General features: G+C 36.4%; 1 protein-coding gene and 1 long non-coding RNA gene across 2 annotated transcripts in view; both read left to right on the top strand.

Annotated features, from left to right (window-relative positions):
* LOC134006179 (zinc finger protein 208-like) overlaps positions 1 to 27057 on the top strand; it is a 1001836-nt gene that overhangs the window by 729475 nt on the left and 245304 nt on the right. The window lies entirely within an intron of this gene.
* On the top strand, positions 3153 to 26439 carry LOC134006216 (uncharacterized). Its single transcript, XR_009927927.1, has 3 exons — positions 3153 to 3196; positions 26068 to 26187; positions 26347 to 26439. It is a non-coding gene; the product is annotated as an uncharacterized LOC134006216 (long non-coding RNA).

The raw sequence follows: 27057 nt of genomic DNA, 5'->3' as shown, positions 1-27057 counted from the left end.
AAGAAAGCATTCCACAATTGAAATTAAAAATGGTATGTACAAAGTGAATTGAATTTGAGATTACAAAGCAGAGCAGTTGAACTTTGAGCTTGTTTGTCCATTTATAAACATCAGTAATCACCTTTGACCAGGTATAATGAGATTGATCAATACCATTTTGAGAATATGTACACTTTATCTATCAATAATAAATCACATTTTCACACTCATTTCATGGAAAGACGTAAAAAATATTTTATTTCAACTTCATTGGCAACCGTGTAAATAGAAGCATCCAAAGAAGATTTGTGTTTGCAAATTGAAACATTCACTAATCATCAAAGTGCATCTGCAGCAGCACTGTGGCCAGTGTTCATGCTGCAGGTGATGCTGGATTTAGAGTAGTACTACTGTTTTTGTAGTGTTGGTTGTGTTTTTCTACAGCAGTTGTGAGACACAGCTAAGTGCTGTATTTAAAGGACAGGTTCAAAAATGTCCAAGTATGTATCAAAACAGCAGTCAAGTGTCCACATGAAGAGTGAAAGAAGTTTTTCTTGCTGTAATCATTCCTCCTGTTCATACTGACTGTAAAAAGATCTCCTTCAAATGTGCTTTCAATGGAAGTGATGGAGGACAACATCCACATAGTGTCTCAACACAGTCATTTAAAAGTAGATGTGAAGCTTACATGATGCTTCATCAGTCTGAGTTAGTCGTATTGAGTGGATATCTGAAATATTTATAATATTTTTTTAACTTTTATCTTAGGCTTTTTTGTGTTAGTAGGTGGCAGAAAGGCCAACAAGAAATGATGGATGACCTTGCTGCGTAGGTCCCTTGTCGAAATCGAACCAGGGACGCTTCTGTTACGAGGCATGCACTGTAACACTTGGCTACCAAGGCACTCCCATTTACATTCTCTTTATCATTAAATTCCAACTTTGTGTTTCCTCAGCCCTGTTGAGCTGTGATGGAAATATAGTAACAAAAAGAGGGGCTTTGGCAGAAAAAAGACTGTCATGTTGAAACATAGAAGATGAAGATTTGACTCATTTGAAAGCTTCATTTTAGCTTCAGATCAACATTTAAATACATTTTTGCACAGAAGACTGTGGATTTTGTCCTCCATCACTTACTTTGTAAGTGCATTATGAAAGGATTTTCTAATGTTCAGTATGAACAGAAGGAATGATTACAGTAAGAAAAACAGCTTTCTGATTTAAAAAAAATAAAAAAATAAATCCAAAACCCAATCAAAAATAGCATTTTCTGTTTTTGTTTTTGTAAAAATGATGTTTGTTTTATACAATGAATTCACTTTTCATTTCAATTGATTCATTCATTCCTGTCGCTTATCAGTTTGATGGAAAATGCAACTTTACTCTTTGATTTAACAGGCTCACACTCTACAAGGACATCTTGTGGCCACAATTAGTCAAAGCAGTTCTCTAAGTGATGACCATTATACATTATTCCAGGACAGGCAGGCGGTTGAAATAGACTAGTGACCAATATTGAGTGTCTTTTTCAAACGGTATGCATAGTCTTTTAATGCAGGCTTAGGTGACATTTTGAAGTACAGTTAATTTGATTTAATAAAGATAATTGAAATAATTGGACATTTGACATTGGAGAATAATGACTAGATTGTTTTCTTGGTTTCTTGCAGCAATGAGGTGAAGACTTCAGGCAGCCAAAAAAACCAACAAAAAAACCAACTAACTTTAGAGATACTTGAACCAATCAGAAAGTCAGGGCTGGGCGACCCCTCTTGACTGAGAGTCTATAACTCAAAGACTGTCAAACCACAGGAAGAGGAAGTTCTGAACTACTTTATATTTAAGCTGCATTCAGTCTGATGCTCAGACAGTCAGCAGCAAGACATCATGGAGGTCACAGCTCTCTGCTTCAGACTGTGTGAGTTCTCACTTGTTATGTTTCTTTTCTTTTTATAAGTTTTAGCCCTGAACATCAAAGCATCTCTGTCCGATGAACAACTCTGTTCCTTTGTTTATCTAGTCATTTTTGAAATCATTCAGCGGGGGACACAAAGTCAGAGAGGTGGTAAGTAACAAACACAAAATAAAAGAGATTATTTTATTAACATCATTCTTTCATCTAAAAACTCAAAGTTGACATGAAACTTTTAAATATATAATGTAATATATGTTCCTACAACTGTGTTTCATTTTTTATTTGTGAAGCATTCAATCATTAATTGATTAATGTCCATGTTGCTGGTGAATACCTGAATGTATCTTACAAAGAAACATAATTTAAACTGATTCTGTCACAAGGTGGACACACCTACAATCATTGGTTTTGATCCGGTTCTGGATGTTTCATTTGGGACTTTTAGAAAAATAATTACTTCTCAGTTTCAGATGCAGCTTTTCTTCGTATCACTCCAAACAGACTGCAGCACTTTAAATACAACTCAGTTTCTCTTGAATGTGTTGGCTTTGATGATTCCACTCAGTTGAGAGCGATCAGGAATACGGAGGAATTAACACCATCATCTGATATTAAGAAGACGCTGACAGGATCCTTCTGTACCCTTGATAATGCCTATCCTGAAGACAGTGGAGAATACTGGTGTGAGACTAATGGAGGAGAGAGAAGCAACAGTGTCAACATCACTGTCACTGGTACAGTATATTTATTGTGTTTCTAAAACCACTATATCCTTTTCTAACTTGTAATCATCTGTTTCCCACCCAGTATGTCCAGTATGACACTATAATACACTCTATAATGTATAAAATAGTTTGTTCTTAGATCAAAATGATAAAGATGATCTGATTTCTGTAGTGTTCTGTCTAAATCGGAAATAGATTGCCTTCAGTAAAGAGCTTTAGTTTAGTGTCTGATTTTTGTTTTTATTGTGTGTCACTGCGACATTGCACATATAACATATTTCATAACACTATTTCATTTAACATTACAACATTTATTCAATATGTTTTATCAGCTGGTTCTTTGATCCTGGAGAGTCCTGTTCATCCTGTGATGGAGGGAGACGATGTGACTCTGCGCTGCAGAGATAAGGAAAACTCCACCAACCTCCGAGCTGATTTCTACAAAGATGGAGTCTTCATGCAGAGCAGTCCTGTAGCAGAGATGACCATTAACAGTGTTTCCAACTCTGATGAAGGACTCTACAGGTGCAGCATCTCTGATGTGGGAACATCACCAGAGAGCTGGTTGGCTGTCAGAGGTGAGACATAAGAGTGCTATATAACAAAATAAAGATGAATAAAAAGAAAAAAGGGAATTTTCTTACCAATGTTGTAAAAATGATGACCATCCGCTGGTTAAATTAATCCTAAATGTTTTTTGGCCACTGTTTAAATAAATGTTTAATGTAAACCATGATTACACAGTGTTATATGTATTACAGCGAACAGTGTTTCTGCTACCTCTCAAAAACCTCTTAAAGAGAATCATCCTGACCTCCATCCCATCCTCCCATGGATTGTTGTTATCATCTTAATCGTGTCCTTTGTGCTGCTGGTGGGATTTCTTTGTATCCGGAGACACAGAGATACAGGTAAGTACTCTACAAAAAATACTGTGTTAATAATTACCAAAATAAAAGAAACACTTGATGAAAAGCATTCCATTAAACTTTACTTTTCATTTGTATTCAGTATCTTAATACCAAGGAGCATCAAAGTTTCTCATCAAAACTGAAGTAAACCAACTTTTCTTTTATTGGTGTTTCTTTCATTTTTGGCCTCTCACATTACTCCTTCGTCCTCTCCATTTCTTAACATTGTGTTGTGGCTAACACGGCACATGCTAACTGTCCAGTTCCAGACAAAAGTAAATACAATTAAAATTAAATTAATTTCAGGTATACCAAATAATTTCCCCCCAAAAGAGCAACAAGCCATTTGATTATTAAATAAAATAAAATAAAATATAATTTAAAAAAAACTTATTTTACTGTATTTTGGGAAATTCAAATATCGATTATGGTAAAATGTATATACACAGTAGATACAGTTGTACTCATTTACTAAAGGCTAAACATAATTGTGTGTGTGTGTGTGTGTGTGTGTGTGTGTGTGTGTGTGTGTGTGTGTGTGTGTGTGTGTGTCTGTGTGGGTGTGTGTGTGTGTGCGTGTGTGTGTGTTTGTGTGGAAATTACAGTCAGTTTTAAGAATTTTTACTTTATTTTTTCTTTCTTTTTCTATTCTCCACCAGTGCTCTGCTCTTTCTCAAATACATCAGCAGGCTCTGATGAGGACAATCATACAGGTGAAGATGGTAATTATTATTATTACTAAACTCCAGATTCCTGCATTTGTATCAATATAGATCAATATCAATCCATTTTAATATTCATGTTTTTTAAAGTAAACAGTATACTCCAGTGTATAATAACTTAAATGTAGTTTAGACCTTCTTTGTTTTTACAAACTTTTTCCTTCATGTTTTAATCTGCACTGCAGATGATCCAAGCAGTGGATCGTATGCAGTCATTGTCAAGAAAAAGAAACACGGTGAAGGTTTAGACAACTTTCTATTTACTTACTTACTTTAACTTAATGCGTGTTTATTATCTATTTATTGTTTTAAAAACACCAGAAAAAGAGTAAAACCAGAAAATTCAAATAATGTGAGGAGTTTTTTGGTTTCAGTCTTCTTAATTTTGAAAGTAGCAGTTGAGGTGATGTGACCTGTTGAGACTGACACGTGCTGCATAAAACTATTTTTTGCAACGCCTCAGTTTGTCACACGTATTGTTTAATTTTAGACACTGCAAGCGCTGCTGCTGAGAATTTGAGCCTCAACACCAACCACAGAAGAAAACTGCACACACAGAAAGGTAAAGAGTAGTGTTAATTTTGTCAGACGAGACCATTTTTTCCATGACTAAGAGGAGACGACGACTAGATGGCACAAATGTCCTTAACCCTTTAATACATGAATTGTGAAAACATCAGTCAGGAATTTTTTCCTAATTTTTTATCATTCTCTTTAGGCATGAAAAAAAAAATTACTTAATTTTTTCTTTCACCAAATGATGTAACATTACAATATAATAACATAAATCAACTGATCCACAAACACAATCGTTACTCCAGGTTTAGTGGTAGTGTATGGGATGATGCAATAGACTCCACTGTGGTGGCTGAAGTGTAACTATGCCATCCAAATTCTTTCATACATAAGAAAACAGCTATGAACGTGAAAGGGTTAAACACTGACTGTGACTAATTTTACATGCATTTCTGTTGACGAAAAAAGACAAGAATAAATCTAGGCTACTTCATTAAATAAAAACGGATCCAATCTTTGGATTACAATCCAAACAGTGAATTATTGGCTGCTGCACGGTTTTTCTCTGTCCTCTGACCTGCGTCCAATCCAGGCGGGGAGTTCCGGTCCCCTGAAATGAGGCCAACGAGGAAGTAATTTAAAACTGCATTCTATCAAAAGGCCACCAGGGGGCGACAGTTTTGGTGTCAAAAGGACTTCCGTCTCTATACAAGTCAATGGAGAATTCACCAACTTCTCACTTGATTTCTAACCTCAGTAAACGTTTTCAAAATGTGTTTATAGTCTCAATCGCTAGTTTAAAGCCTTCTTCAATGCAGTATGATGTTCATTTGGGACATTTTGGCCTCCCTGATTTTATATGTGACGATAAAGCAGGGTATGCACTAGGGCGTGGCTACGTCGTGATTGACAGGTTGATTGGTTCACAGGTTCAGGAGGGCGCCTCATGCTCCTCCTGATGCCCATATAAGTAGAATCCATGTTTTTATTTTTCCCGGCATGCACCTGAAATTTTCAATATGGCGCTGCTCGGATCCGATACTATTGGCCTCCGAGCAGCAGTCCACAAACCAATGGGTGACGTCACGGATGTTACGTCCATTTCTTATATACAGTCTATGGTCCAACCCCACCAGGAGCATTACACACAGGCAGGGCAAGCAATCCACCTTTTAAATTAAGTTGCACTGTTAATACAGTAATTACGGCAACCCAATCAAATTCAAATCCGAACGAATGCCTTTAGTCTACCGTAATTACTTCAGTAGCACAGTCGAATTTTGTTAACTTGTTCAAATTTAGTTGATTTGGTCATTTTATTTGCTTTTTTTGCTTCTATGGAGGGTCAGGAGGCTACAAGGATAAATGATGTCTTTATCTGTCTGTTTTATTCGTGTTTGTTGCTGAAATACGATCGAGAAAAAAAGATGAATGGATGTTTGGTCCCATTTTGTAAATATGCAAATCAGAACATGTTCAATATCTGGATGTATTTCTGTGACTATCAGACCAGGCACCTTTAGCAAAGTTGCTTTCCTAATCATTCAACATGTGTACTTCATCAGGTAATGGACTAAAACTAGACTAAAATACATTGGGTTTTCTTTTGACTAACCCAGACTAAAATGTCAAGACTTTTAGTAGACTAAAATGTGACAAAAGAAAAAAAGTATACACTGGACTAAATATGACAAAAACTAATAAGGGCTTTTGACAAAGGACTAAGACTAAAACTAAATTTAAAAAATAGCTGACAAAATTAACACAAGTAGAGAGGCCTCCTGACCCTGTCTGAAGAATATTTATAACATGCTGTTGTAAGATGATCTGTGTGTTTGTCTCACTGATGTCTCACCTCTAGATGAAGATAAATCTTCACTTCATCCTGTTCACTCCGCCTTGAACATAGATGGTCCTCCACAACCTCTCCAACCAGGTCCATATGATTTTAGTTTTTTTAAATGTTCAAAATCCCCATCTTAATGTATTTTTGCAAAACTGCAGATATTTCATCATTGATATGTCCCATATGTGAGTACAAAGGTCCACAAATACACTTGTTTTGTGGGTTAGGTTTATTAGACCCCAAGAGTGGTGCTTCATTTGACAAGAGAGGAAATTACAAAACAAATATGATTTTGACATGGAGATATTTGTCTGGAAGAAAGGTCAGGATGGTAATTAAACTGATAAAGGATTACCCCCAGCTATCATGAATTTGTTCAGATAAGTTCATTGCAATTTGTCTTTTGGATTGTGTCTCAAAATGTTGTTTTCCAAATTTCAATGAAACACAAATTCCACTTGTTACCAAAGCAGGATTATCCAACTCTACCTTTGCCCTGAACCCCACAGATCCAAGTTCAACAGAGCAAGAAGAGGTTGTTTATTCAGCTATCAAGGTAAGACTGAAAGTATTTCTGGCCTCCATCAGCAACTTTGGCTTTATTTGGCAAATTCCTCACAAGAAGGGATCACAAACCTCCAATGTTACTTATTGATCTAACTCTAACCCTCTTGAGTGCAATTGGTGTCGATCAAAAATCTGTATTTATTATATTATAATCTGTATTTATCTATTATATCTAAACAAATCAGTCTTTATCTAAAAGACAGTCAGCACACAGCTCCATACTCAGTCTTTCCCTTTAAAAGTGTAATAATGTAAATTTGGTTGTAACATTTTCAAAGTGAATGTACCAGGTTAATTTTCAGTTTTTCAGAAGAACTTGACTCAAAGTGCTTTATTAGTTTTCACAATTGACTAATTTGTCTTTTGTTTCCTTGATTAAGATATTTATTGTTTCATCCATAAAATTTCAAAGAAAATGCAAAGAAATGCCAATCACAAATTCTAACAGCCCAGTTGATGTCAAATTGTTTCTTTGTTATGATCAAAAATTCAAAAAACCCTAAAAATATTGAGTTTAATATCATATAAGACAAAGAAAAGTTGCAAACACTCACAACGAAGAGGCAGAAATATTTGGCAGTTTGTCTGTAAATGTTTCTCTACATTTTGATTTATCCTTGATAAAATAACTAAAAACCAGTTGCACAAGTAACTCCAATAAGCATGCAATTTGCATATTTTCATAATCTCTGTCCTCATGTTTGAAGACTCATGTTAACCGTTGAAACACAAGCTGTCATAAGATATTCAAAACTCAGGGTTTACTTACTTACGTCATAATGTGGCCTAAATTGTGTACTTAGGTCACGTGATGAAACCTGGACATGTTCCATTCACTCAAGAGGGCCTGGCATATGGCCATGAGCTCAGTGAGTTCAGTGAGTGAACTTTGAGTTTAGAGTATTTTACTACTCATACTCTATTTTCTGTCTTACAGATTATAAAGTGCAGAGACACCTGAAGTTGTGCTGATTAAACAGAAGAAATTACCGTTTATAATGACTGCTGGAAGTGTGTTGAACTTGTATTTGTTCAGTGTTTAAGTAATTTTCATCATGAGTACTGTATGTAAAATTCTAATGATAAGCAACACAAACATCCTACTTTTACATTAAAGATTTTAAATTTGTATTTTGTGTTTTCTCTGAAACAAAGTAATGAATGTCCAGTTAAACTGAATTTAAAACAAAGAATTGTAGATTCTGTACATTAGATTAAAAATATAGTCAAATACAGCAACGTTTAAAATTAATTAATCCAGTTTTTGTTTTTTGCATTATATTTACAAATAGTGGAGGTTAAATTAAATTATCTGTTCAGCCAGTTATAGATTAAATAACATCACAGCAACAGTGTTTATTTTCATTATAGCTGAACAGTTAAACCACTGTGCTCTACTTGCTATATCTGTTCCCACGTCTGAGAACACGCTCATAAGCACAGAGCTGCTGCTGCAACTTTTAAATACACTCACTGTGGTCGACTAACAGCATGATGAGTTCACTTCATCATGCAGCAACCAAAATAGGTCTTAGGCCACTCTGCAGCCCTTTTGCAGGTTTCTTGACTTGCTGATGGAAGAAGACAGTGAACATGCTTTCTCCTTGCAATGTATCGTTCTGATCATTTTACCATGCCACGTATTGGCCACTCTCTCCGAGGGTGAGCTGTTTCAGGAGACAATGTAGCAAATTAACTCCTCCACCGCGCGGGCGCAATCAGAGCCTATTAATACAGCTGTGCAATCACCTGCTCACTCTCATTTTCTTGACTGAGGCCGAACTAGCCTTCTGAATGACAGTGCAAGCTGGCGTGTTGACCTTCATTCATAGAACCATGGTTACCTCTGTAACCATCCGTTGTTTAAGATTGGCAATGTTCAGGTGTGTTGGCGGTTTCTGTTCCTAACACTGTGTCTTTCTAAATCATATTTCCAATTAGTAAGTTTGATGTAAAGCTCTGCTGTATCTTGCTGTTTGGTCACCTTTGTGATGAGCTAATGAAGTATAGACTATTATGGGTGAGACACTGACTGATTGAATACCTCGCTTTTACTTTTTTGTCTTAGAAACAGAAAGGGGCCAACAAAATTAGCTGTTTACAGTTCTTGTACATTTAGTATTTTAGACTGCATATATTCATAATAAAAGCCTGTTAACAATCATATCTAATAATTGGCCTTTGAGTGTACAATTTTAAATAGTCAAGCTGAAGATGTTCAAAAAGGGACAATGTAGTTCATCATCATTGGTCTGTATTTGGGGTGTTTGATGCTGAAAACTGTGTGTGTGTGTGTGTGTGTGTGTGTGTGTGTGTGTGTGTGTGTGTGTGTGTGTGTGTGTGTGTGTGTGTGTGTGTGTGTGTGTGTGTGTGTGTGTATGTGTGTGTGTGTGCGTGCGTGTGTGCGTGCGTGCGTGCATGCGTGCGTGTGTCTTTGAGTGGTTAGAAGAATAGAAATGTATGCAAGTGCTGTCTATTTTTAAGAGTGAGCGGCTCATTGAAATGAGACAATTAAACCACCTTGATGTCTGTTTGCGTGTCTGAAGACGCTGTTTGCAAGAGCAGAGCTGCTGCTGCACATTTAAAATAAACTTGCTGTGGTCGACCAACATGAGATTGTTAGGTCAGTTTGAACTCAAGCAAACACAAGTTTCCACACACATATAGTGCAGTAACTTTCCATTGACAGTCCACAATGACCCTCATTTTGGGGCCCAGTCATAGTGGAGACTTTACACAAAATTCAATTATATTATAAATCCGCACAAGCCACATAAATACACCTTACTTTGACCTATGAATTAGCAGAATTTCACTTTCTGTACTTTTCTCTTGAATTTTATTATATGCGTTTTTATTACAATTCGTGTGTTCATTTTTGTTGTAAATGTTTTATAGTTTACTTCTATTTTGGTGATTTCTTGTATTGTGTCATGCAGATCAAATGTCTGTAGACTATACGTTAAAAGGTTTGGTTGATAATGTTTTTAAGTTGGAAACTTAAAAAAAAAAAAAAAACACATACACACAACATTACATCATAACCAGTGGCACCAGGTCAGCAGCACAAAATATTTGCGCAATTAGATGTTTAATAAATAATCATTGGTAAGGTGGATATAATGACAAAATGGGTAAAAAGTAAATAAGAGAACAGTTAGCACAGTCTGTTAAGTTCGGAAAATTACATACTTTACAGTAATGCAGCATTTAAAACCAGGAAAAGACAATGCTGATGACATATCACAATATTACAATATCCAAAATCTATATATATCCAATATCTAGTCTCATATCACGATATTGATATATTGCCCAGCCCTAGCCGGGATGCTGTGAATGGTCTGAATATGAACAGTGTGTGAAGGTTAAGGGGCTCATTTGGGGCCAAATGTCATTTTCTTATCCGTGCATGTGTTTTTTTGTATGTATAAATAAAACAATTTATTTAATTTTTTTGGATTAATTCATTATTATTATCAATTATGAACAGTATGTAAAATTTAACTGTTTTTTAAGTAGCAAAAAGTAATTGGGAGAAGTGGATAGGGCAGTGGGGCCAGTCAAAACACACAGAATTTCTAGTCAATCGAGGCTTAACAGATGTAATCTCACTCTAAATTGTTCATGAAACTTCAGAGCCCTATAGCAAGTAGACGTTAAATTAGCTGAAAGTTGCTAAAAGAACTTGAAAGCAAGAGGTGTTTTAAACAAAACTAGTGTATACATAAGTGCACAATGGATAATTATCAAAGTTTGCTAAGTAGAGAGCAGCAGAAATGCTAACAGTAACACAGTCGAAAACTGGAAATGACGGAATACGCTTACCACAGCACTCCAGTACGTCAGAGAGGTGTGGTGTGAAAACATGTCCTATATATATATAGTCAGTTAATGCAGGTTTAAGTGACATTTTGAATGCAAGGTATTGTTTTGAGTAGATTGCTTTCTAGGCTTCTTTCAGCAATTATGTGCAGAGGGTCTTTAGGCAGCAGGGCCAAAAAAAGTAAAACAAGAATATAATTACTGTCTGCAGATTACAGGTTACACTAACTTCAGGGATTCTTGAACCAATCACAAGGTCACAGATGGTAGACCCCTCTTGACTGAGAGTCTATAACTCAAAGACTGTTAAACCACAGGAAGAGGAAGTTCTGAATTATATTTAAGCTGCATTCAGTCTGATGTTCAGACAGTCCGCAGCAAGACATCATGGAGGTCACAACTCTCTACTTCAGACTGTGTGAGTACTCACTTGTTATGGCTTCTTCTCTTTTTATAAGTTTTACATAGCATCTCTGTCTGATGTACCACTCTGTTCCTTTGTTTATCCAGTGATGCTTCAAATCATTCAGCTGTGGACACAAAGTAAAAAAAGTGGCAAGTAATAATTACAAAATCCCAGAGATACTTTTTAATGTTTTTTTGTATTAATCTTTCATCTAAAGACTGAATTAGAAGGTTGACATGAACTGTTTGAATCTAAAAGTTCTAAAGTTCCTACAATTGTGTTTAATTTTGTATTTTCAATCATCACTTAATTAATGTCCATGTTCCTGGTTAATACCTGAATATAAATTTAAACTGATTCTGTCATAAGATGGACACACCTACAATCATTTGTTTTGATGCAGTTCTGGATGTTTTATTTGGGACGCTTTTTAAAAATAGTTTCCTCTCAGTTTCAGATGCAGTTTCAGATGCAGTTTTTCTTCGTATCACTCCAAACAGACTGCAGCACTTTGAACACGACTCAGTTTCTTTTGACTGTGATGGGTTTGATGATTCGACTCAGTTGGGAAGGATCAAGAATACTGGGAAATCAACACCAGCATGTGGTATTAAGAAGACGCCAACAGGATCCTTCTGCACCATTGATAGGGCCTATCCTGAAGACAGTGGAGAATACTGGTGTGAGACTGATGGAGGAGAGAGAAGCAACAGTGTCAACATCACTGTCACTGGTACAGTATGTTCATTGTGTTTCTAAAATCACTATGTCTATTTTGAACTTGTAATTACCTGTTTCTCACCCAGTATGTCTGACATGACACTGTATTACACTCTATAATGTATAAAATTGTTTGTTTTCAGATCAACTTGTTAAAGATGATCAGGTTTACTGTAAATTTGGTTAATTCTATTAAATGTATATTTTTACAGAATAGTGAAAAATGTTTAAGGGAAGATTGAAACATTGAACAATAAGCCGTTGTCAGTGCCCGCCGTTGTCAATATGCTCCTTATTAAGTGAGTAGACCGCTCAACTTCATCAGTTAGCATTTTATAACTGTTCATGTAAGGTCAGGGTCAAACTGGAACCGTTCTACGTTCGAAAGTCTGTCTGTGGTGAAATCTAAATTCACTAATCAAATTATGAGACAAAATCACAAATGCACTATGGTACATATATGTATAACCTCCTTCCTATTGCTACACTTTACCAATTTATTTTATTTTTAGCATCATATTTTCATTGTGTTCTGTCTAAATCTCAAATGAAAGGATTTTAACATATGAATAAAAGTTATTTTTTTCCACTCTTCTATTGTGTTACATATTTTTTACTTTTCAATATGTTGTATCAGCTGGTTTTGTGATCCTGGAAAGTCCTGTTCATCCTGTGATGGAGGGAGACGATGTGACTCTGCGCTGCAGAAGCAAGAAAAACTCCACCAACCTCCCAGTTGATTTCTACAAAGATGGGGTCCTCATGCAGAGCAGTCCTGTAGCAGAGATGACCATTAACAGTGTTTCCCAGGCTGATGAAGGACTCTACAGCTGCAACAACTCTGATGTGGGAACAACACCAGAAAGCTGGTTGGCTGTCAGAGGTGAGACATAAGAGTGTTACAAAATATACAATGTAAAAGTTGATAAGTTGATGTTACTTAAAGAAATTCAGGAAACCGATTGCCTTGAAATAATTAAGTAAATATAACTGTTATTTTCAAGTTGTGTTTACTTTATGTCTACTATTAAAGCTTACTTAAAATATAGTTGCATTTACTCAATTTATTTGAGTTGTGCTACTTTAAATAGGATGTACACACAAGTTTAGACAACTTATACAACCCAAATGTCACTTTACTAAAGAGTCCTGTTTAATTATTCAAATTCAGGAAACCAATTGCCTTAGAAAATAAAAGTAAGCACAACAAAGAATTATTAGTTAGCAATATTATTTTTCATGTTAACAAGATACCATTCTGAGCACCTCAGCCTTACATTAGATTTTGTGAAAACATTACATTTTACAAACAAAACATCCATATTTAAGCCAATTATGATAATATTTCTATAAGAATCTTCATCCTCGTGTCTGACTTTAGTAAAGAATGGCGTGTACGGCACAGTTTGTATATATTTAACCAAGCTTAAAGGGATACAGGTCAAAATGAAACATCAGACATAATCAAAATCTGTAACTGACCAAAAATATCAGTGAGAACAGTCCAATCAAGTATCTAGGAATTTGCCATCTGAACATGCCTACTCCTCGATTCAATATCACTCTCTGAAGTCATAGATGTTCTTAAGTTTGTTGGGATAGTCCAAAAAAGTCAGGAAAAAGCTTAAGCGTGGCGTCCAATGTCATCCATAACGATGCAGCCTGGTTGCCTGGCTGTCTTCAGGTATGACAGTCAATACCCCACAGGAATCTGGGTGAAATCTGCAATCGCCTTTGAATCCTGCAAAAAAAAAAAAAAAAGAAAGTAAAGTGAAAAATATGAGGTAAAATTTACAGGTGCAAAGCCTAATTATATGATTTTATTTAACACTTTGAGGAAATCACTGCCATCATCTCTGAGAAAAAGAATAGGAGATAGCGTAGGACAGCGGCCCTCACAGCAACGACACCATGGGTCTACAAATGTGGAAAAAAACAGACCATGACTAAGAATTTTGTCAAAAAGTGAAAACATTTGCTTTTTCTTAAACGATTAGGTGAAAAGATATCAACAAACCCATTCAACATTAAATGAACTGATCTGCTAAAATGTATTGACATTTCACTATCTTGTTTAGCTTGTTTGTCTTTAACATTGGGCTCCATTATTTTCCAAAGACTATTTAAAAAGGAGGAAACATATAACACAGTACAACGACTTATTGTTTTGCCTTTAATAGTTTTTGGAAAACAATGCCCAACGTTAAAGACAAACAAGCTAAACAAGATAGTGAAATGTCTATACATTTTAGCAGATCAGTTCAGAGCTGTGGCAATTCATAGTTGTTTTTTTAAGTTTCCAGCTACATAAAACTGACAAACCTAAACCGGCAAAAAATAAGTTTAAACTAAGAACCCCTACAGTGAGTCTGGTTTTGTTCATAAAACCAGATGTAGAAATACTGTTTTCTTATTGACAAAAAAGCAAACGTTAGATAAACAGCATGAGGTACACAGACTGAAGTCAGTGTCAGTCCTTTAACTCATTCACTTACTGAGAGGAGGCACTGCTATGAAGCTAATGTTATGTATGCTGCACCATTTTAACACATAACATATATAACATTATTTGAAAATAACCCTTTTAACTATCTTGCCACATATCTGCCATATTGTCACGTTGCTCTTAGCATACTCTGACTACAGATTATACTACAGCAATACAAAGAAAGGTCAGTAGGTGGCAATAGTACTCCAAAGTGGAAAAAGATCATGATACAGCATCAATGTTGAGGCATTCGCAATGTTAACTTTCTTGCTGGCAAGGTGCTGGGTTTTCACACTGCCTGCATCCTTATGCATAAAATCGGACCTGTATATTCATAATCCTATCCATACTTTTGTCCGTGGCTTCATCAATGTTGTATAAAAACATGCCATTTTTTAGCTTCTCGGATAGTTTTTTAAAACTCTGACCAGATGCTGTGTGTAATAAGATAGCTAGCATGCTGACTCGAAACGGACAGGTGAATAAGGGCGGAATTTGAGGGCGGAATGTCGGCCGTGGCTGTTGCCCCGGCAAACGTGAGGTGTGTTGAATGGCACAGATAGCTGCTTTATGACTAGGGTCTGACTCGTGCCGTGACATTTTTTTTTTTTGCCGCTGGTTCCATACATCAGCCGCCTTTTTTTCACAGTAACGCCAGAACACCAGAGATCTGGCATGGTGCCGGAATACTATCAGACATGTGTTACGCAATATACAGGCAGCTTTTGTTTTAACATTTGCTTGTTCGTGATAATAATTTGCTATTAACTTAACCAGAAACTGTGGATAACATGTGAAAATCAGTTTTCTACTGTTTATTTGTTTTAATCCAGTATACAAATTACATATTACTTTCACTTCACCTGGTTCACTGTTAACAACGAGGCATCTCTGGTCTCTACCCTGCTATCCGCGCTCTGTCTGTGTGTATGTGTGTGTGAGTTCACTCAGACAGAAAGAGGAGAGCCACCAAGCACACATTTTTAAAAATATCCACATAAAATTACAACTTTGAGCTTGGTTAATAAAAACTACGGTGTCATTCAAGAAAGTAGTGGTGTTACCTTTTACCGTGTAATGAAGATGACATTTTTCTGGTTGCATGGCCAGAATTCATATGCATATCGTTGATGGTTATCGTGTTTATGAGAAGTCTACTTGTTTGGCACTTGATAGAAAGTTTGTATAAAAAGTTAATTTGAAAAAAGGAACCCACCTATCAATGTTGTAAATAATTATAACTATTAAATCATGTAATGTAATGTCATAAATGTTTTACGGCCATCTTGCTTTAATTATGATGTCATAGGTAAACAAAAGTGATATTTTGGTGCCACTTCTGCTGCATACTCTTCATATTTCCAGTTGTTGATATATTTAAACCTGTTGAATTGTTAAACCCTTATGACTACCAACTGGGGTCTCTGGTGATCCCAAGAATAAACTACTGTAAGAAACAACCGACAAAGAGTTATTTTCCTCCCAAATGTTATTAATGTCATCTGAAAAAAAAAGATTTATTATTTTAGGAAAGCTACAGTTACATTTTTTTATTGTGTAAAACAAAAACCGGAGGACATAAGGAAATTCATTAGGAACAAATTGATTGACAAAGTCACCAAAATTTGGAATGACAGCATAAAGCACTTGTGAGATATGACAAAAAGTAGAGCTCTGGGATCAATAATTTCTTGTCTCTTCTTTCTAATATTTTTTGCAGCACATTACAAAGAAACTCAGAGCTCTTCTTCAGACGACACCTCACATCCCCCCTGCCATATTTACCTCATCTTAAGGACTGTGTTCACCATTGTGCTGATGGCTCTGCTGCTCCTGGTGGTTGGACTACTTCACTGTGGGAAACTCAAAGTTGCATAGAAATAACAGCTACCCGCATCATTTAAAACATGATATAGTGATTTGGATTTGACGTTAGAGTTAACATGAATGCTGTTAGCATGCATTGTTTTAGCTATTTAATAAAGGTTATTTACCAAAAACTGTCTCAGTGCATGGATTTATTTATATAAAGAGAGATAATTAGTCATTTGTTAATAAAGGTAATAGTTATCCCTTATTGCTTATTGTATTATTGTTTTAAAATGTGATGAATCAGGGATGGTAAGCTCTGTGACAGATTTATATTATAATTGGAGTTAAGCAGGGACAGGAAATACAGGAATAAAAGTGTCTGCATTACACAGTAGCCAGTGATTTTGCTACAATGTTTAAGGATATGCTTGTGCAACTGAGAAAGGGATAATGAAAAAAGAAATGACAAAATATGTGGGGGATTTTGATGTGTATGTGTAGGAGGTTCAAAGATTTTTACTCAAAAACAGAATCATTTCCACAGAACTGGGTTTCAGTCTGCTCCGCTTCTCGCTTACCATCTCTCCAGCTTTAGAGAAATGATATTGCTGGCATGTTTTAGCCAGTTTAAAAAGGTTTGGGTCCACTGCTACATGTTTCCTTTTCTCCTCAGGAAAGGCAGGGCTCTGCCAAGTACTGTTGAACTGCAAAAGTAGTATTATTGTGGTATTTTGGATTCTATGGGCGGCACCTGCATGGGCACCAATTGAAATAATTGAGCAGATTAGCACTTTCACAGCACTCACACAGATAATATATCTGCTCACCTGAGCAATATATTAGCCTGTGAGGAGAATCCATGCACTGACCACACATGGAATCCGAATAACTGCTCTCCTGCTCGTAAAATTTTCACCTGCCTGCTCAGTGATTTTTGGTTTTCACAGCTCACAAAATTCAGATTAAAGTTTCAAACTAGGCAGTGCTGATCAAATATGGATTAAGTTTCACTTACTGCATTGCCTATTTTTTGTCTCAAATATGGAAACAGAAAGGGAGGATACAGATGGACTCACATGCACAACATATGTAGCTGGACCAGCAACCAAAACTAAGAACAGAGGAGCTTAGACTACAACACAGAGTGAGCGTAACTTTATTCATTGCTAAGGTCACCATCATTCCATTATATCCTTACATCGCAAATATTTGTTCACTGACATCCATTGAGGCTGAATATAATTTATCTCACCTTTAATTCAGTAGTAGAGTGTTATTGTTCTACTTCAATGTTTTCCTGTTATACCTTCAGTTGGCCACTGGGTGGCAACACAAAAATCTACTGGTACAGACCACAGGCCACCAAAACTGTCACTTCTGCTTTTCATTATGAAACATGAAATACATATTTTTAATGCAGCACAGAAAATTTCAATATTTATGCAACAACACTGTGATATTACAGACTGTATATTCTACATTTGATATACATATAATACAGATACTGAAAGATTATTCGAACTGTTTAAATCTCTGAAATCAACTTGAAACGCTGATTTCCTGTATGCTTGTCATACAGATCGAATGCCAGTACAGTATGTTAAAATATTTGGTTAATAAAGTTTTTTTTTTAAATCACAAAGTCACAGATGGTCAACCTGTCTTGACTGAGAGCCTATAGCTCAAAGACGGTCAAACCACAGGAAGAGGAAGTTCTGAACTACATTATGTTTAAGCTGCATTCAGAGTGATGCTCAGACAGTCAGCAGCAAGACATCATGGACGTCACAGCTCTCTGCTTCAGACTGTGTGAGTACTCACATGTTATGGTTTATCTATTTTTATAAGTTATAGCCCAGTACATCAAAGCAACTCTGTCTGATGTACAACTCTGTTCCTTTGTTTATCCAGTAATGTTTGAAATCATTCAGCTCGGGACACAAGTTCAGAAAGGTGGTAAGTAACAACATCCAAGAGATTAACACTCTTTCATGTAAAGACTCAATTAGAAGGTGGACATTATTTAAGTTAGATTCCTACAAATTGGTTTCATTTTGTATTTTGGGAAGGGTTTAATCATCAATTAATTAATGTCCATGTTGCCGGTGAACACCTGAATGTATCTTATAAAGAAACACGATTTAATCTGAGTCACTGTCATAAGTTGGATGCACCTACAATCATTTGTTTTGATCCAGTTCTGGATGTTTCATTTGGGGCACTTTTAAAAAAATAATTATCTCCCGCTTTCAGATGCAACTTTTGTTCGTATCACACCAAACAGACTGCAGCACTTTGAATACGACTCAGTTTCTTTTGACTGTCTTGGGTTTGATGACTTGGCTCCGTTGAAAGTGATCAGGAAAACGGTGAAATTTGAACTGGGATCATGTGGTAATAAGAGGACACCAGCAGGGACCTTCTGCACCATTGATTTCGCTTTTCTACCAGATAGTGGAGAATACTGGTGTGAGACTGATGGAGGAGAGAAAAGCAACAGTGTCAACATCACTGTCACTGGTACAGTATGTTTATTGTGTTTCTAAAACCATGATATATCCATTTTGAGCCTGTTATTATCTGTTTTTCACCCAGTATATCCAGTATGACACTAGGTTCTATAATGGATAAAATAGTTTGTTCTCAAACCAACATGTTCGAGGGGATGAGGTTTACTGTAAATTTAGTAGATTTGATCAAATGTATATGTTTACAGAATCATGTAAACAATTTCATAAAGGTGGATCTTTGATTGGGATTAAAAAAGAGAGAAGAAACTGATTAGAGGATCTGAGGGGTGTGGATGTATAATATAGAATATGGTATTAATAATAAAAGTCTAAGGAAATTAGTAGGCTGATGCCAATCCATTCATGCCTTTAAATAAATTTAAAATATATAAAAATATCCTCTCTTCAGTGTGTTGTTCTCTAATATGGCACCCCATCAACAATAATTGGCATGACAATAATTTATCTGTACGTTCCGAAACCATTATACACCACTGATATAAAATAATAATAATGTGGTTAAGGTCTGGTTAGGTTTAGGCTTAAAAACCACTTAAGTTTAGGGAAAGGTCATGGGTCTGGGTTAAGATGATCGATGACGTTGTTAAGATAAGAGAAACATATGATGTGGGTTAAAGCTACTATTTCCTGAAAGTCAGTCCACGTTCGTCATCATGGGTAAAATAATAACCACAAGGTTAAGGTCAGGGGACGATCATGCCCTTTTGAAAAAAAAGTGGTTGGAAACAGGAAACAAATAGCAGTGTTTCTACCTACTACTACTCCTCTGAATTAAGAAATCGGTATATGTCATGATTTATATGGTCACTAAATATAATATAGTCTTTTTTGGGAAACTGACAATACAATCTGTTGTGTCGTTTTTCTTTGTAGTTTTTGAATTTCTTAAATAAGGAACCCAGTGGAAGCACGTAATGAAAATAAAATGGAGGCTAGGCATAAGATGAAGCCTTGTGGTACACCACAGCAGACAGTAGCAGAGGAAGCTAAAAAATGATTGATCATAACCCCTTACAGATCTTTGTAGTGAAAACCTGCCACATTTTTAGATGGTCCAGGAGTGTGCAGCAGTTGACCCTTTTAAAAGCAGCAGAAAGGTCCAATAAAATTAAAATTGGGTAGGAGCAGCAGCAAGTCATTTGTTTTCCTTGTCAGGGAGGATTCAGTGTAAGTAAGATCACAGGCTGGTTCTAATGTTATTTTTCTCATTAAACACTGAACTGTGTCTGTTGCTGTTCAGCTGGCTCTGTGATCCTGGAGAGTCCTGCCCTTCCTGTGAAGGAGGGGGAAGACGTGACTCTGCGCTGCAGGAAGAAGATGATTCTCTCTAACCAGATAGCTAATTTCTATAAAGATGGCGTCTTCATTGGTAGGAGTTCTACAGGAGACATGACCATCCCCAGTGTTTTAAAATCTGATGGAGGACTCTACAAGTGTAGCATCTCTGATGGGGAACTTGTTTGGGAATCACCAGAGAGCTGGCTGATCGTCAGATGTAAGAAAAACGTAATATTACTACTGAGGCCCATAGGAACATAATGTGAAGTAAAGGGAACATATCATGCTGTTTGTGATTTTCTGTTAATTGTGTAATTTAATGATGTCAGATTTTAAACACCGTCAAAGTTACACAACTTGTGAATGTATGTAAAAATGGTGCCTTCAAGTCAATAGCCAGCACTTCAGGGCTGGCCTTAATGCTTACAGAAATAGCATACTATGCAGTGCATACCCCGTGTGTGTTTTATCGTTAACATACTTTTCTCAGCATAAACAGTAGTATGCATCCTTTTGGATACAGTGACCTTTAATTATCTTTGTCTGTTGGAGACATGTAACCATGGTAACCTGTGCCAACTACAAAGTCTGAATTAATTTAAAACATATATTACCCCTAGCGTTGTGAGGCCTTTCTTAAACTGAAGCTAAACTAAAACTTTTGACATCTTGGAAGAGCTGTCTTGGTCACTGTTTTTTTGTTGTTGTCATCGTCACTAAGGCATTGCATTGTGGGATATTTATATGGATATTTATACCGTAATATTTCCCTTGAAATAGTATGAACTGTATGTACTATTGGTTACTAACTACAGTTTTGGACATACTAAAAGATCTCATATACTGTTTTAGTGTACTACATATAGCATGTTAGTACAGAATATCAGCTGCAGTCTTGGTTTGTCAAGTTACCTCTACTTTCTTCTTATGGTAACACATGGTAACTTATCTGTCACAATATGGACACCTACTATAATTCGTTTTGATCCAGTCCGGAATGTTTCATTTTGGACACTTAAAAAAGAATGACCTCTTGCTTTCAGATGCAGCTTTTCTTCGTATCACTCCAAACAGACTGCAGCACTTTCAATATGACTCAGTTTCTTTTGACTGTGATGGGTTTGATGACTCAATTCAGTTAAGACGGATCATTAATACTGAGGAATTAACACCAGCATGTGCTATTAAGAGGACACAAACAGGGTCCTTCTGCACCATTGATAAGGCCTATCCTGGAGACAGTGGAGAATACTGGTGTGAGACTGATGGAGGAGAGAGAAGCAACAGTGTCAACATCACTGTCACTGGTACAGTATGTTTATTGTGTTTCTAAAACATGATATATCTATCATAAAATTAAAAACCAAATGGAATCAACTAGATTTTATAAAGGTGGGACTTTAAAAGGGATTAAAAAATATTGAAGTCACTGATTAGAGGATCTGAGGGGTAGTGGGTGTCAAACAAAGATGAGGGAGATTGCAGATGTAGGCTGGTGCCTCCACCTATGTCGTTTTTGGGCAACTGAGAGGACAATCTATCTTTTAATTTCCTAAGTTTTGCAGTGATTCATTGTTCATGTCATCGTTAAATGGTACATACATTTTAAATTGATCTATATATCACACAGGCTGGTTTTAATTTTTTTATTTCTTAGTAAACACTGAACTGTGTCTGTTATTCAGCTGGCTCTGTGATCCTGGAGAGTCCTGTCCTTCCTGTGAAGGACGGGGAAGATGTGACTCTGTGCTGCAGAAGGAAGATGATTCTCTCTAACCTTACAGCTGATTTCTATAAAGATGGCGTCTTCATTGGTAGGAGTTCTACAGGAGACATGACCGTCCACAGTGTTTTAAAGTTTGATGAAGGACTCTACAAGTGCAACATATCTGATGTTGGGGAATCCCCAGAGAGCTGTCTGACTGTCAGAGGTGAGAAAAAACTTAATTTTACTACTGAGGCCCATAGATTTTGTTTTTTTCAGGAGCATGATGTGAATTTAAAAAAGGGGACATATCATGCTTTTTTGTGATTTTCTGTTAATCATATACTGTTATGATGTCTGATGTTAAACAAGGTCAAAGTTACCAAACGTGAAGTGAAGTGTCTGTAAGAATGACACCTTGATGTCAAAAGCCAGGGATTCAGTATGCCCTCAACACTTAGGCTGCATCTGAAATAGCATTCTATGAACTACTTACCTAGTATACAATCGTTCAACATACTTTTGCTGGTGTAGTGTCCAGCGCTTGCATACTGTAATATTTCCCTTGAAATAGTATGCACTTTATGTGCTAAAAAAAATCTCACATACTGTTTTAGCATACTAAATAGCAGGTTAGTGTGGAATTTCAGCTGCAGCCTTAGTTTAAACATCTACTTCCTCCTTTTTGTAACACTTAAAGCATTTTTTGTCACAATGTGGACACCTACAAGATATTCTAAAAATAATGACCTCTTGGTTTCAGATGCAGCTTTTCTTCGTATCACTCCAAACAGACTTCAGCACTTTCAATATGACTCAGTTTCTATTGACTGTGATGGGTTTGATAACTCGATTCAGTTGAGAGGGATCAGAAATACAGAGGAATTGACACCGACATGTAATATTAAGAGGACACCAACAGGGTCTTTCTGCACCATTGATCGAGCCTATCCTGGAGACAGTGGAGAATACTGGTGTGAGACTGATGGAGGAGAGAGAAGCAACAGTGTCAACATCACTGTCACTGGTACAGTATGTTCATTGTGTTTCTAAAACCATATATCCATTTTGAACTTGTAATTATCTGTTTTTCACACAGTATGTCCGGTATGACACAATACTACACTCTATAATGGATAAAATAGTTTGTTCTCAGTTCAACATGTTCAAAGTAATCAGGTATACTGTAAATGTAGTACTTTTATGAAATGCATATGGTATGGAATCATGGAAAATGTATGAAAATGACAAATTGCAGTCATCTGTGGCAAAGTCTACCATTGAGTGAAAGCCTCTACCTGCACCTCATCAGAATGAGGAAATCTATATATGTCATAATTACGGTCACTACATGGCATCTGTCATGATATGTCGTTTTTGGGCAACTGATAATACAATCTGATCAACAAGCATACACATACTTTATATACATAACCCCACAGAAAAGTATGAGGTTGAATGATTAGTTTTTAAAAGCATTTGTGATGCTGCTAATCCTAAATGTAAATATAAGTGTTGCAGTGATTCATTGTTCATGTCATGGTTAAATGGTACATAAATTATATATTGCTCTATATATCACACAGGCTGGCTGTAATTATTTTTTTCTTATTAAACACTGAACTGTGTCTGTCATTCAGCTGGCCCTGTGATCCTGGAGAGTCCTGTCCTTCCTGTGAACGAGGGGGAAGATGTGACTCTGTGCTGCAGAAGAAAGATGATTCTCTCTAACCTCACAGCTGATTTCTATAAAGATGGGGTTTTCATTGGAAGGAGTTTTAAAGGAGACATGATCATCCACAGTGTTTTAAAGTCTGATGAAGGACTCTACAAGTGTAGCATCTCCGATGTTGGGGAATCACCAGAGAGCTGGCTGACTGTCAGGGGTGAGAAAATCTTCATTTTACTACTAAGGCCCATAGCTTTCTTTATGTTTCTTTATGTAATGCATTGCATTGTGGATATTGGATATTTATGCTGGTGTAGTGTCCAGTAATTGCATACTGTAATATTTCCCTTGAAATAGTATGCACTGTATGTACTATTGGTTACTAACTACAGTTTTGGACATACTAAAAGATCTCACATACTGTTTTAGTGTACTACATAGCACGTTAGTACAGAATATCAGCTGCAGCCTTGGTTTGTCATGTTACCTCTACTTTCTTCTTATGGTAACACACGGTAACTTATCTGTCACAATATGGACACCTACTATCATTTGTTTTGATCCAGTTCTGAATGTTTCATTTTGGGCACTTTAAATATGTTTTGATGCAGTTTTGGATGTTTCATTTGAGACTTTAAAAAAAATAAAATAATGACCTCTTGGTTTCAGATGCAACTTTTCTTCGCATCACTCCAAACAGACTGCAGCACTTTCAATACGACTCAGTTTCTATTGACTGTGTTGGGTTTGATGGCTCGATTCAGCTGAGACAGATCAGGAATACTGAGGAATTAACACCAGTATGTGCTATTAAGAGGACACCAACAGGGTCTTTCTGCACCATTGATAAGGCCTATCCTGAAGACAGTGGAGAATACTGGTGTGAGACTGATGGAGGAAAGAGAAGCAACAGTGTCAACATCACTGTCACCGGTACAGTATGTTTATTGTGTTTCTAAAACCATGATATATCCATTTTAAACTTGTACTTATCTTAAAAACAGCCTTAAAGCAATAAAACAAAATACTCACTAATAACTTGAACATTTGAACTGAACTGAAAACACTAAGATAGCATGACTCAACTGTGAATCTGGTGTTATGCCATGGTTATATTTCCTAACCAACATTGTTGCTGTGGTACATTGTCAATCACAACGTAGCTCTGCCCTTAGCATAAATAATTAACAAAATTAACATCATGCTGTGTTGAAGAAGACTTATTAAGAAAGAGTCTCTTGAAGTAATAAATCAAGTGAGAAGTAGGGTTATTTTTCATAGACTTCAATGCAATCTGACATTTTGGAGCCAATTGATTCGTCCCCTGCTGGTCATTTAAGAGAATACAGGTTTAAGTCTCCTCTACATTGTTCTTCCCTTTTCAAACTGGGAGCTAGCTGCTTAACCTATATAGATCTCAACATTTGGCCAGAATGAAACATAGGACCCTTTTCAAATATGGCGCCCCTATCAGTAGTAATTTGTCTGTGCTTTCCAAACCCATTTAACATAACTGATTAAAATAAAAAAAGATGTTTCATTATGCAATGACTCCGTGATTGAGGTCTGGTTAGGTTCAAGTCACCTTTGTCATCATGGCTAAAACAATAATAATGCGGTTACAACTGGGGGACTTTAAGTTTTTCTTTTTCTTTTTTTTTTAATTGTACCTAACCCTAACCCTACTGTCAGGAGCAAAAAGCGGTCTCCTGTGGTAGTCCGCTGTTGAGTTAATCCCTCCATCCATCTATCCTCCTCTGAATAAGTAAATCTGTATATGGCTACTAGATGGCATCTGTCATTTTTTGGCAACTGACAATATGAAATTATACAATATATTCAACGGCATCTTAACCAGAAAACTTTCAACTCACTCGTAATATTATTTTTTTCTTATTTAACACTGAATTGTTTCTGTCATTCAGCTGGCTCTGTGATCCTGGAGAGTCCTGTCCTTCCTGTGAAGGAGGGGGATGATGTGACTCTACGCTGCAGAAAGAAGATGATTCTCTCTAACATGACAGCTGATTTCTATAAAGATGGCGTCTTCATTGGAAGGAGTTTTACAGGAGACCTGATCATCCACAGTGTTTTAAAATCTCATGAAGGACTCTACAAGTGTAGCATCTCTGATGGGGAATTTGCTTGGGAATCCCCAGAGAGCTGCCTGACTGTCAGAGGTGAACAAATACTTAATTTTACTACTGATGTCCATAGATTTTGTTTTTTGTTTTTGTTTTTAAGCTGGGCTTCAGTCTGCCCTTAACACTTATACTCCGTCCAAAACAGCTATGTATAAGCACACAATGAAAAATATAGATATAGGTTTTGATTCAGAATTAGCTGTATGCATAAATGTGCCACTAACGGCTGTCTTCCTTGAAGTCCCTTAGATCTAATACGTAATTTGATAAATTAAAGAAAAAAACTCATGAATGTCTGTCCAGTTTCAGATGCTCTTGAGGGAGCTCCCCTGATGTCTGTCTACACACTGATAAGACTTGTAGTCGCTGGGATTCTTTACCTGCTGTCCACCATCATACTTGGACTCATATACAGAGACAAGAGAAGAGGTGAAAACTAACACTAGTGACCCAAATCAGTATCATATTTTGTGTCTGTTCAGGTCAATGATTATCTTATATTTTTGCATGTGCCCATATTTGCAGTTTTGCTCTGTTTCCTTCTGCTGTGTTAATCCCTCTTTCTCCTTTTCTCTGTTCATGCTGCAGCACGTCAGCTTGTTGCAAAGGACAGGAGCCAAGATGTCGTCATGGAGGTCGAATAGACCGCAAACAGATGTGACATTAACATTCTTATACATGCACTTTTTCCATCTCATACTCGTGAAAGAATGTAACACTTACGGGTCCTTTAATTTAACTCTGATTCTCTAGGTGATTTGCATTTATCTAATGGTTCATTTTTAGGATATTTTATAGAGGGTGGTGCAATTTGACAAGTTATGAGAAAAGCTGAAAAAGTGTGAAGTTTGGTATAATAATAATAATAATTTGTATACCACCTTTCATACAAGAAATGCACCTCAAATTACAACAGAAAAAAAAGAAATTACATGAACCAAGTACATAACATGAACAACACATAAAATAACATAAGAAGAACATCATGAAAAAACTTAAATGTAAAATTATTCTAAACATGAATGTTAATGTGGAAATAAAGTGTTACTGTGAAGTGTGAAGTGAATAGGTTTCCTGTAACAAAATGAGCAGAGGTGCGAATGGAAAAACAACATTTGAGTTTCTGACAGGAAGATCTGTGTATTTTAAGAGAAGTGCGATATGACTGAAGCCCACCACAGAGGAAAAGAGGAGGAGGTCTAACTGCTGAGCTGTGGTTGAGTCTGTGACGAACAGACACTAAAAACAAACACTTCCTTCACATGTGAACAGCACTTCTGTGGTATTATCACACTTCTA

Source organism: Scomber scombrus, chromosome 23 (assembly GCF_963691925.1).
Source record: "Scomber scombrus chromosome 23, fScoSco1.1, whole genome shotgun sequence".
In the NCBI taxonomy this organism is placed as follows: domain Eukaryota; kingdom Metazoa; phylum Chordata; class Actinopteri; order Scombriformes; family Scombridae; genus Scomber; species Scomber scombrus.
This window is presented reverse-complemented; position numbering and strand designations above follow the sequence as displayed.